Genomic DNA, 12,604 nt, shown 5'->3' with positions numbered 1-12,604 from the left:
CTAGAAGTCACTATTTCAGGTGATTTAAAGGCAGGTAAGCAATGTAACAAAGCAATGAGGAAGGCTAGTGAGATGCTTGATTTGCATACTGTCGGGAGAGGAAACAGCAGCAGAAAGAAAGAAGTAATAATGCCACTGTATAGGTCATTGGTATGGCCTCATCTAGAATACTGTGTTCAGTTCTGTAGGCCATATTTGCAGAAGGATATTAATACATTATAGACTGTACAAAGAAGGGCAACTAAAATGGTGCATGGCCTACATCACAAAATATACCCAGAAAGACAAATCTCAATACTGTATATATAGTTTGGAGCAGAGAAGGGAAAGGGGGGGACATGATACAAATATATCAAGAGTTTTAACAAAATCCAGGAGTTTAACATTCTTCAAATGAAGAGAAGTATTAGAACACAAGAACATGCACTGAAACTGGAGGGGGGTAGGTTCAGGGGCAATTTTTAGGAAAAATTACTTCACAGAAAGAGTAGTGGACAAGTGGAATAGCCTCCGATCAGGCTAAGACAGTAGAGCAATTTAAACATGTATGGGATAGACATAAGGATATCCTTACAAAGAAATAAGGCTCAAATAAGGTTGGGGGTAAAACTATTTTATAAAAAGGGGCAGATTAGATGGGCCAAGTGGTTCTTTTCTGCCGTCACATTCTATGTTTCTATGTTTCTATTTGCCTGTGAAGATTGAAACGTCCAGAGTTCATTGTGGCTCAATAAAAAGAAGTTATGAAGTACATGGGCCCACAAACATGGGCTCACATACTTGCGCAAATGTGTGCTAAGAACTTCAGTTATACCCCCATGTTAATTGGGTTTATTTAAATTATTCTTACTATCATTGTTCTTAGTGCTTGGAGTGTGCATCTGCATTTCTCTTCCTCCAGTATAGTATTAGAAGCCTCAGCATGATAGCACCTCTTAATATCTTTAGTAATAGGATTTGCAGTCCAGCCCCCCCACCCCCCTTTTTCTTCAATAAAAAGACATCCCCGTTGGAATTGCTGTCTCACTCCTGTTTCATATCAATCTATCCTACCTCTCTGAACAAGGTACCACAAACAAGGCACGTGGAAAAACATTTTACGCTAAAGGTCTGTCACATAGACACACAACATCTGTGATACCTCTTCCAACCACTTAGACATACCGGCCAATCCTGGAGTGTTTCATTACTGCAGTTCAGTGAGGATTTATCATTGTACTAGGTTGTATCCAGTGGTGCAAGTAGGTTTAAAAATTAAAAGGTACAGTACTCTGTGCGGAAGCAGCCTATCCCTGGTAATTGCCACTATACAGCATGTGTAAGGAAAGGGGGGTGGGAGAAACCACACTATCTAATGGAATATATATATTTGCTTAAACCCACAAGTAGTTGTATAATCTGAAAATCCTTTATTAGTATTCAGTTGGTGGTAACTACCTGGTTATGTACACAGAGCAGAAGTAACCAGCAGCTTCATCCAAGAGGCCAAGAAATCTCTGTCGGAAGACGGAGACCCTGGCTTTGGCACTCCCACAAAACAGAGGTGACAAAGTATAGAACATCAGTACTTTGTGTCGGGTTTTTTTTTTGCATTGGGACCTGAATCAGGTCCAATGTTACTTGTGTGATGTGTAATAGAGTTAACATTGCACTGTTTATGTTGTTTGCTCCTGTGTGATCCATCAACCTGTAAATGAGCTGTGGTACTGAGCCTCCCATTTGTCAAGGCAAGTCTGACCTAACATCAGGTGCTAGGGCACAAATAAACACGGTGTCTTCACAACAACACTCATTAGCTAGAAACACAAGGCACTGAGCTATAACCAGTCTGTGCCCACCTACAGAGTATATGGCAGACTGTAGGAAATTATACAAATAAAGTGTAAACACGCAGATAGTTTGCCTATGTAACAAAGGCTGAATTTTGTAGGATTATAGTCAGGTGTATGGATAACCAATCATACCAAACAGGTATAGTGATCATCATTTTCATATGTACTGTAGGTTGAAACACAGTCATTAACTGAAACAGAAACAGCTGTGTAGAAGGATTAAAACTGAGTGAGGAACAGCCAAACTTTGCTACAAATGTAAGGTTGTGAAAGACAGGTTTATGTCACAGGTCATACACCATGGCAAGACGGGACCTCCCTGACTCCCTGAAGAGTTTAGCAATATTCCTATACCAGGTTGGGTGTGCTCAAAACAGTGATAAATAATGTCATTAGTCTCTGACCACTGTAGAGGAAACAGATGGGAGAAGAATAAGGAGGATTTGTGCTACAAGAAAATTGGCAATTACAAGGAATATGTGCCTATGGAAGTGTGATGATTTACTGGAGAGGAGTGTTCCATTACAGTGCACATATGGGCAGTATGGATGGTGTAATAGCATTACTGCTTCACAGCACTGAGGTCATGGGTTCAATTCCCACCATGTTTCTATCTGTGTGGAGTTCGTATATTCTTCCTGTGCTTGCGTGGGTTTCCTCTGGCTACTCCGGTTTCCTCCCACAATCCAAAACTATCCTGGTTGGTTAATTGGCTCCCAACAAAATTAACCCTAGCGTGAGTGTGTGTGCATGTACATGCAGTAGGAAATATAGATTGTAAGCTCCCTTGGGGCAGGAAATGTTTTGAATGGCCAAATATTCTCTGTAAAATTCTGTGGAATATGTGTGTGCTATATAAATAACTGGTAATAAATAAATAATCAGTGTGTGTTTATATGTGTTGAACTAGGCATGTAACAACTTTGGGGCTCATTTCCAGTTGGATGTAAGCAGTGGCATATTTATAATGGGTGCACCCTGCATCCTTTTTATCCAATACTTACCCTGCAGAGTCCCACGTCGGCAGCAGCAGTGCTGCATGAATCACCAGGAAAATGGTGTGGTGGCCATTTTCCCAGTGTTTCGCACATACGCAGTAAGAAAATCTCAGAGAAAATGGCTGCCATGCCATTTTCCTGTAGACTTGCACATGCGTACTAAACCTAGTGACCCCAGTGCCCAGAGTCTACAGTGCTGGCAGCAAGAGAGGAAGAGACAAAGATAGATCCTAACAAGAGCCTCTTCCTCTCTTGATACTTCCCTGGATGTAAGTCAGTTTTATGACATGACTGTCAGATGGAGCAGTTACATATCCTTCAGTGCACATGCATAGAAGTTGCTTTCACAATCTCCCTGAAATGGTGTTTTCAAAAATATGATATAAACACAAATACAGGTTTATGGGTTGTCCTTTATCATTACAATATTGCCAAAGCTGTCAAAGGATTCTTACCCATTTATGAAGACAGACATTTTACACAGAAATGGGAAATAAAGGGCGATTGCTAGCTGGAAATATGTTGGCCTTTCATCTCAGGTCAGCACAAAAGAACTTGGGTGCAGAGACTTGAATGCTAACTAGGCAATTTATTTTCAGCATGACAACTTCTTATTTTTTATGTGACTAAAATATTGTGGCATCAGCAAGTCAGAAAAGTCTATCCAAAATAGTATTTTCAGGTAATGTTGATGTATTTGAGAACATGTAGTAGTATAATATACTCAGCCATTTTAACCTGGGGTAGTTTTTGTGGTGTAAGAATTCCCTGATTATGGATATAAGACTTTAAAAGTTTTACAGTGTATTTTATTTATTAGTGCACGCTACGTTTTATTGCTTTTTATCCTTTATATGCTGATTCTTATGGTTGTTATGTGACCGAAGAAACACTCGTAAAGATAAGCAATTTATTTTTCTGCTGTTTTCTTTTCAACTTGTTCACACTTAAGTTTGTGGTATAATATATATCGTATATATTGCGATATACACAACCAGGTGATCACCTCTTCCTCTACTATTTACATATATCTATGTGTGAATAATCATCACATACCACTGGTTGACAGTGTAATACCCTGGAACTGCAAGGGCCTGCAAGTACCAAGCAACTGTGGCACTACAGGTGCCAGCATGACTGTAATAAAAGTAAAAGGGTTGTTGGAGCTGTATAGAACTGAGCCAGCAGCCTACAGCTTGCAGCACAGAAGGGGTTAACAGCCTAGCTCACAGCACAACAGATCAGCCTGCAAAAAAGCAAATGCAGGACTCACCAAGTTGCAGCTCAGGACGGGAAATCCCAGATGAGCTCAGGGCGGGAAATCCCAGATAGAATGTCTCCCTGGGAATAAAAGGTTATAAAAGGCTGTCATGCAGCAGCAGCATGGTCTTTGCAGCCTGGTGTCTTTTGCAGCCAGAAGCCTGGAGTGTTAGCTAGGAGAGAAGCGTGGTGTGAGAGCTGGAAAGATGTAGTCTTAGTGAGGGCTCCTCACATGTTTATGTGGGAAGAGATGCCAGCCACAGCAGGGCACCTGACAGAGGTAGATACCGCAGTGTGAGAGCAGCAGTACTCAGAATCCAGTGAAAGGGTGATGCCAAGAGAAGTGTGTGCTACAGGTGTGAGTCTCGAGAGAGGAGGTATCTGGGGAGTGGTCAGAAGCCACGCGGCAGGATTAGAAGCCCCCCATGGACAAGAGTCCTCGCTATGACGGAGAGACGGTAACCTGGTATGTGTAGCAGTACTGGTCACAGAATGCCCTGGTACGTAATGCTGTTTGCCATATTCATGCCGCTGCAATTAAGTGACGCGCTGGAGGAGGTGCCCTGATATATGATCTAATGTAACCATTATGCTTTGTGCTGGAGGAGGTGCGTTAAGAAGTTATTCCTGCTATAGCCCTGCTTTGATGTTAAAATAAACCGTTATTCTGTTTATGAGATGGCCTGGCGCCCAATTCTTTATGCGCTGCACCGACACCTGTAGTCCACTCCCACAATACACCTGTAATTAAACACCTGATTATTCAGGGGACCCTCTGGTATCTGTGCCTGAACCCATGACCAGCCGGGGCAGAGTAAGTGTGAAGCACTATATACAGTGACTGCAGGTTTTACATGCCTAGTACCAGTGGGGTTTTACAATTGGCGCCCAATGTGGGGCTCAAAGGGCAACATTTGTGGAGGTGGAATTCATGTCACAGGACATCGGGACTATGCAGTGCACCCGGTCGGAGCAATACCCTTGGGGGCACTGTGTTTGGCCATTTGTGAGTGTCCGAAAGAGCCAAGGATCGCAAGGGGAATTGAGTCCCCTATATATTTTCTAAAAAGTTGAAGAAACTTGTTTATTGGGTTTTACAAGAGCGGCCACTCACATATTTAGTGTTGAGCGGCTTAACTATATTATCGCAACATTGTCCCAATTTGAAAGGTGATGATATATATCAGTGCACCACTTGGTTCTTCTCTGCACAGTATATATATATATATATATATATATATATATATACACAACCAAACGATTCTATCATCGCAATGTCCAATGTCTCGAGTCCTTATCTTCACAAAACCGTCCTGCACTCCACAGTGTTCCAATAAGGTGCTGCACCCCTTGTATGCCCTATCCACTGGGCTATCTACAATGTAAGAAAGAATAAGGAGGCGCACAATAGTGAAGTAAGTCTTCTAAAATGTTTATAGTATATTAGATAGCATATACACTCACAATGTATCACATAAAACAAGCATATCACAATAACGAAACAGTCGGACTCTCAGCTCCATGTGGAGGCTCTATTCCATTCAGCGTCCCGGAGATCCCTGGCGCCGTCCCGGAAGTGAGTCACAAACCAAGCCTCGATGTCAGCAGTATGCAGGCGTCACCTCCGCTTGGTCATCAGATTATCCAGACTGTTTTCGTCTTCCGACTTCCTCAGTAGGCATATCCATGCAGTGTGCATGTTGGTGTTTAAATAGAGCTGTGCTGTGAGCCATTAATCAATTAACTTGCCACAGGTGTACTTAATACATTAACCATACATTTTCTCATAGGTGAATCAAAGATGTGAATAAACACTATCACTATTAATCATAACACAAATATACATATTACAACATTACACATATTATAAACAGTACAGGATGGGTAGTTCCACAACAGGTCATCATATCAGACTATAACCTTTGATGGATAACAGTCTGTTACCGACCATATTTATAGTTTCCACTAAGTGTGGTAATTTTGAATGTTGGTGGTGCTCCCAGAGTCAGTAGAATTACTTGGCAAAAAGGGGGAGAAGAAAGAAAGACTCTGTGCTGGGGCACTTTTGTAAATGTTAATAGATGATAAAAATTAACTTTTAATTCTTATATTAAAATAATGTGACTAGACAGCATAATACATCAAGGGATTCTTGCACAATTGCAAATTGCTTTGTATACTTACAGATTACTTTTCATGATTTATACCACATGAGAAATAAATATAATATGTAGTGAATAACTGCCTAGGTGAAAATATTTAACTTTATGATATAATTGCTTGGGTAAATCTGTCTATAATTCATGTGTTGAGACAAATTTATTATCCCCAAGGGGATACCCTTGTTATACGGTCTTCTCCGTTGCAAAAAGATTTATAGTGTAAATATAAAAAATATGAATCATAGACCCTCAATGAATAAAAAATGTTGCCTATGTAGGTTATTAAACACCTGCAGCTCGATATTTAGGCAGTGGTGTCACCACAAGGCTTTTTAATTCAGAGGATTAGTAACTCCTCATAATATGAACATCCAACAGATTTTAATTCAGGGCCTCTATCACTCAATGCCCTTTGAAAGGAGGGGTCCCTAATGTATGACGTCCCCTTTAGTTGGGGGATGCGCTAGGACAGTCAAACAATCATATAATTAATTCCTTATATACCTATGTAGAAAAAAGGTTAGCTATTTAAAGAGACACTAGAAAATATATAGAAGGAAGAATGGTAGATGGGTAGTTTCCTTCTGCTGTTCAGCATAATTGTTTACTGCACTTGGTATTCATTGCTGGTCTCCCCACCAATTACTAACCAGGCCTGCCATAGATTAGCTTCCAAGATCAGATGAGATTGGGTTTATCCTGTGGAGTATGGCAGTAATCTTGCTAAAAGAGAGAGTACTATTACCAAGTGAGAAGAAGGTGCTTCTGCTGTCCAAATGGATGAGAGAGCACGTGGAAAATGAAGAATTAAAGTGAAGTGCTGAAATCTAAAATTATGTAGAACTAGAGGATTTATAACAAAGAAGTAGTGTGTAAATGTCCAAAATTAATAATTCACACCGTTTTATACTTCAATTAATAAATATTGACTCTTGTCGGAGTAACGACTGATGTCCTATGCGTGGATATAAATTACACAATTCAGAAGCTGAATCAATGACTCACATAATGACTGCTGTCATATGGAGACTGATGCTAAATGCACAGAGTTAGAGGTCTCCCATGCGGCAGGAAGTTTCTGATTTATCCCTCAGATACCTTTCAGCAATGTTCCAAAATTAGAGTGTATGGTATTTGACATAATCTTAGATTTCAGCACTTCACTTTAATTCTTCATTTTCCACGTGCTCTCTCATCCATTTGGACAGCAGAAGCACCTTCTTCTCACTTGGTAATAGTACTCTCTCTTTTAGCAAGATTACTGCCATACTCCACAGGATAAACCCAATCTCATCTGATCTTGGAAGCTAATCTATGGCAGGCCTGGTTAGTAATTGGTGGGGAGACCAGCAATGAATACCAGGTGCAGTAAACAATTATGCTGAACAGCAGAAGGAAACTACCCATCTACCATTCTTCCTTCTATATATTTTCTAGTGTCCCTTTAAATAGCTAACCTTTTTTCTACATAGGTATATAAGGAATTAATTATATGATTGTTTGACTGTCCTAGCGCATCCCTCAACTAAAAGGGACGTCATACATTAGGGACCCCTCCTTTCAAAGGGCATTGAGTGATAGAGGCCCTGAATTAAAATCTGTTGGATGTTCATATTATGAGTTACTAATCCGCTGAATTAAAAAGCCTTGTGGTGACACCACTGTCTAAATATATAGCTGCAGGTGTTTAATAACCTACATAGGCAACATTTTTTATTCATTGAGGGTCTATGATTCATATCTTTTATATTTACACTATAAATCTTTTTGCAACGGAGAAGACCGTATAACAAGGGTATCCCCTTGGGGATAAAAAATTTGTCTCAACACATAAATTATAGACAGATTTACCCAAGCAATTATATCATAAAGTTAAATATTTTCACCTAGGCAGTTAATCACTACATATTATAAACAGACAGAAATTCATAAAACATAAAATGGACTGTCCAGTCGCGGTTACCATTTTATGGAAGATCAACTGCTGTACATCGCATAACCTTTATTTAAATAACTTTATTTAAAAAGCATTAATTTATTAAAAACACCCTATTGCATACATAGCTTTATATGGCATAGACATACATAGCCAATTTTTTGAGGAATACTTTCATACACTGATGATCCCGGAGAGGGGCGGTGTAATGCGCATCAAAGGGATTAATAATCCAACAACTGTGATGCACAGCCCACCTCCAGTATTCACCAATACACAAGAGAAAGCAGAAACAGACAAAAGAATTACTGGTAAAATTAGCAAGAATTAGTATAAAAAGCAAACAGAAAATAACAACTACCAGGAATTAATTCATCTAAATTCGATCAACCAAAAAGGGAGTTATGTCACAACCCTCATTTGAACTGGAGGACAGAAGGTGTCAAGCTTGTATATCCAGAAGGTTTCATGTCCAGCTAACTTTTTCAAAATATCTCCCCTCCATTCATCCAATATTATATGTTCAATGGCTTTAAACGAAAAGTTTTGCACCAAGGATTTCTGACATTCAGCAAAATGGCGTGGTACACTATGATTTTTAACACCATTTAGAATATTGCACATATGCTCTAAAGTGTGCAATTTTAGTTGTCTCTTAGTTTTCCCTACATATTTTTTCCCACACCTGCACTCAATTAGGTATACAACATGTATAGTTTGACAATTCATCAATTACATTAACTTAAATTGTCCTGTACCATCCGACTTGCTGAATGTCTTCCTGTTTTGGCTGCAAAACTTACACACCTTATAGTCCCACAGAGATAAAATCCTACATTGTGCACAAACCCCTCTCTGGTTAATGGGATATGTGGAAGGAGGCTAGGAGCCAGTTTATCCTTTTTATATATATATATATATATAGTATATATAAAATCGTTTTTATTGAATTTTATGAATAACATCCATAACAAAAGACTAAAAAAAGATAACAATACAGTAGACATAACAACTGCAGTAAAATTGTTCAAAAATAAAAGTGGGTGGGGAGCCAAACATGTCAACCTGTACATCATATATCATAACAAGTACATCACATCAATCTAAGTATGTGCACTCCGAATTAGGTATATTGCATACAAAACGCTGACAAAGTTAGGGTTCCCATTATAAAGGTCAATGTCAAGGAATTCCAGTACGAAATAAAACTAAGAGCTATGTACTTAAAGAAGGCGAGTCAAGATTGTCAATAGTAGCACACTGAGTACATGCCCAGGGTGAATCGCCTCGTTTTACATAATCAGACCATTTAAGCCATTTATTAGAAATAAGAGAGCTGGATGGGGAAAATAAGCTACCAGTCATCTCAAAGATATGGTGTTTGAGAATTTTAGTTTTAATGGTTATAATGTCTGGAATCTTTGCTGATTTCCAGAGCTGGGCTATGGACACCTTCGAGGCTATCAGAATATGTCCTAACAAATATTTGTCTGAGATAGCCACATGTACTCGGGAGTAGTGTAATAAAGCTAGGAGGGGATCTAATGGGATGGTATAACCTAAAACCTCTCCAAGGGGGTAGTAAGACTGGGCAGGACCAAAAACGTGCATAATGCTTCCTATATGTCCACATCCTCTCCAACAGTAGGGAGAGAGGTTCGGCCACATTTTATGAAGACGATCTGGAGTGAGATATGCCCTATGAATCATTTTAAAAAACATTTCAGAATGACTAACACATCGTGAAATTTTAAAACATGAGTGATAAATACTTGTCCACACCTCCTCAGTAAAGATATTGGGCAAATCTTTCTCCCATCCACCCTGGGAAACAAAAGTATGATTCATTGTCCCTGAAATTAGATACCTGTACCATCAAGAGATATTACCTCGACTATGTTCAGTGTGAATAAGGAGAGGGAGCATTTTAGGAAGGCAGGTAGGTACTGAGGGATTGGGGCGGTACTTGGAAAGCCAGTTGCCTATTTGGAGGTACTTATAAAAGTCTTGTTTTGGAATGTGGAAGTGCGTTTGTAGATGCGTAAAGGAGACTAATTTATCTTGTAAATGGATATCTTGAAGGGTCCGGAGGCCACATTCAGACCAAAAGAGCAAATTTAAGTTGGGGATCGTAAGAGTTATAGACCTCAATGAAAGCTGCATAAAAGGATGCGATTGTTTAGCCTCGGATGAGAGGAGATTATGCCAGACAGTCAACGTAGATAGAATCGCTTTACAATTATTGACTGAAGCGGGAATAGCTGACACTGGGAGCCACAACAGATCTGCCAGCCGGAGAGGGGGTATAGCTGTCTGTTCTATAGTTACCCAGGGCTTCACTGTATCTAAGTCAACCCAATCTCTGATGTGACTCAGAATGCATGCCATGTGATATTTTTTTAAATCTGGGTAAGCCACTCCTCCTCTAACTTTTGAAGCTGTAAGAGTAGATCTAGCTATTTTCATTTTCTTTCCTCCCCAAATATAGTTTGCGAGGATCCTAGTAAAGTAATTACAAGTCTTTTTAGGGAAGGGGCGAGGTATAGTTCAAAAGAGGAACATCAATTTCGGTAAAAGCACCATTTTAGCTGGTGCTATGCGCCCAATCCACAAAACATCCTGCAATATCCAGTCTTTGGTGAGTGCTCTGAACGCTTTTAGAAGTGGGATAAAATTACATGACAAGAGATCCGCTTCTCTAGAGAGGTGAACTCCCAAGTATCTAAGGGACTGTGATTGCCAGGCATATTTATATAAAGTTTTCAAGGAACGGATCTCATTATTGCTTATGCTTAGGGGGAGAGCTTCGGTTTTAGTGGTGAAGCACGGCATGTAAGTGGGGGAGGGAAGATTCTGGTTGTAGAAGACACAATAAAATGTCGTCCGCGAATAGGCTTATCTTATGTTGTTTCCCGCCTATGATAATCATAGTATCTCTTCTAATATATTCCGCTAATGGCTCAATTGCTAGGGCAAATATCAACAGGGATAAGGGGGAGCCAATTTATCCTTTAAGGAGTTCACTTTTCTAAATATAATTTTGGGAGCATTGGGTAATACTTTACCAAGTACGGTATCAAGAGTTAAAATACCTCAATGTTTAGTTAGAATCTTTTTAATTTCCTTTTCTTTAATATTATAATAAGTCACAATAGGTGCAAAAAATTCATTATCCTAATAACCCCTCGACTTATCCTTATATTCAAGCAATTGATGTCTAGGAATACTTTTAGCTCTCTTAATACTCCCTTCTATTAGATCATCTAGATATTTCTTTTCTCTGAACCTGGCACCATATACAATTGCCTGTGCATCAAATTTTAATCTTGTGCACAGTTACGTCTCAATCTAACAAATTGTGAAAAGGGGATATTAGTTTTCCACCTTTGTAAATGACTACTGTCATAATGTACATAACTGTTGCTATCAACTGATTTAATAAATGTATATGTGTCTTTTCTCACCAACATTCAGATTTGTGGTGTCCAGGACCAGGTCCAGAAATTCAATCTTGGATCTTTGGAAATTATACATAAATCGCAGATTATATTAATTAATATTAAAATATCCCATAAACTCCAAGAACCTCTCTTGACTCCCCTCCCACACTATTAATATGTCATCTATATGATGTTTAAATAATGTAATATTAGCAAGAAAAGGGTTAGTAGCTAAACAGATGCACTTACTTTCACATTCACCAAGGTACAAGTTTGCTAAACTCCGGGCGCAGGGTGTCCCCATAGCGGTCCCACCCTGGTGTAACAGGTACTGATCCTGAAACTTGAATAAATTGTTCTTTAATGCATGCAGTAAACAGTCTACAATAAATTAAATTTTTGTCTCAGTCACTTCCTTATGTATCATGGAAAAGCTTTCTGCACTAAGCAACCCTTTCTCATGCGGGATGCTCGTGTATAACACTTCGATGTCTATTGTACACCAATTGAAGCTGTCACACCATGAAAATTCATCCTATGTTTTAAGTACCTGTGTGGAATCTTTAATATAGGATTTTAAATGAGGTACATACTTCTGTAAATAGAAATCTACAAGTTCGGATAAGACAGAAGTTGCTGATTTGATCCCTGACACAATCGGGCGACCAGGTGGGTTTTCCAGACTCTTATGAATCTTAGGGAGGAGGTAGAATTTGTGCACCCATGGGTTAACAACCCTAAGGTACCCATATTCTTCTTTCGAAATGCAACCGTCACCCAGGAACCTTTTAAAGAGATCATTAATATCAGTCATTACTCTTACCAATTCATTTTCCTTTACTTTTAGATAGGTAATCTCATCATTTAAAAGCCTCCAAGCCTCCTTTATGTATGCTGTTCTATCTAAAATAACGAGTCCCCCACCTTTATCGGCATTTTTAATAACTATGTTAAGATTTTGTTTCAGTTTTTTTTA

The 12,604-nt window shown here is 39.2% G+C and overlaps 1 pseudogene; it reads left to right on the top strand.

The window, feature by feature from the left end:
• The first annotated feature begins 7,508 nt into the window (after nt 1-7,508).
• LOC134930597 (5S ribosomal RNA) lies at nt 7,509-7,627 on the top strand (annotated as a pseudogene).
• The last annotated feature ends 4,977 nt before the right edge of the window (nt 7,628-12,604 follow it).

This window comes from Pseudophryne corroboree, chromosome 5 (assembly GCF_028390025.1).
Source record: "Pseudophryne corroboree isolate aPseCor3 chromosome 5, aPseCor3.hap2, whole genome shotgun sequence".
NCBI classification, from domain to species: domain Eukaryota; kingdom Metazoa; phylum Chordata; class Amphibia; order Anura; family Myobatrachidae; genus Pseudophryne; species Pseudophryne corroboree.
The sequence above is the reverse complement of the archived record's forward strand: the minus strand, read 5'-3'. Positions and strand labels throughout refer to the sequence as shown.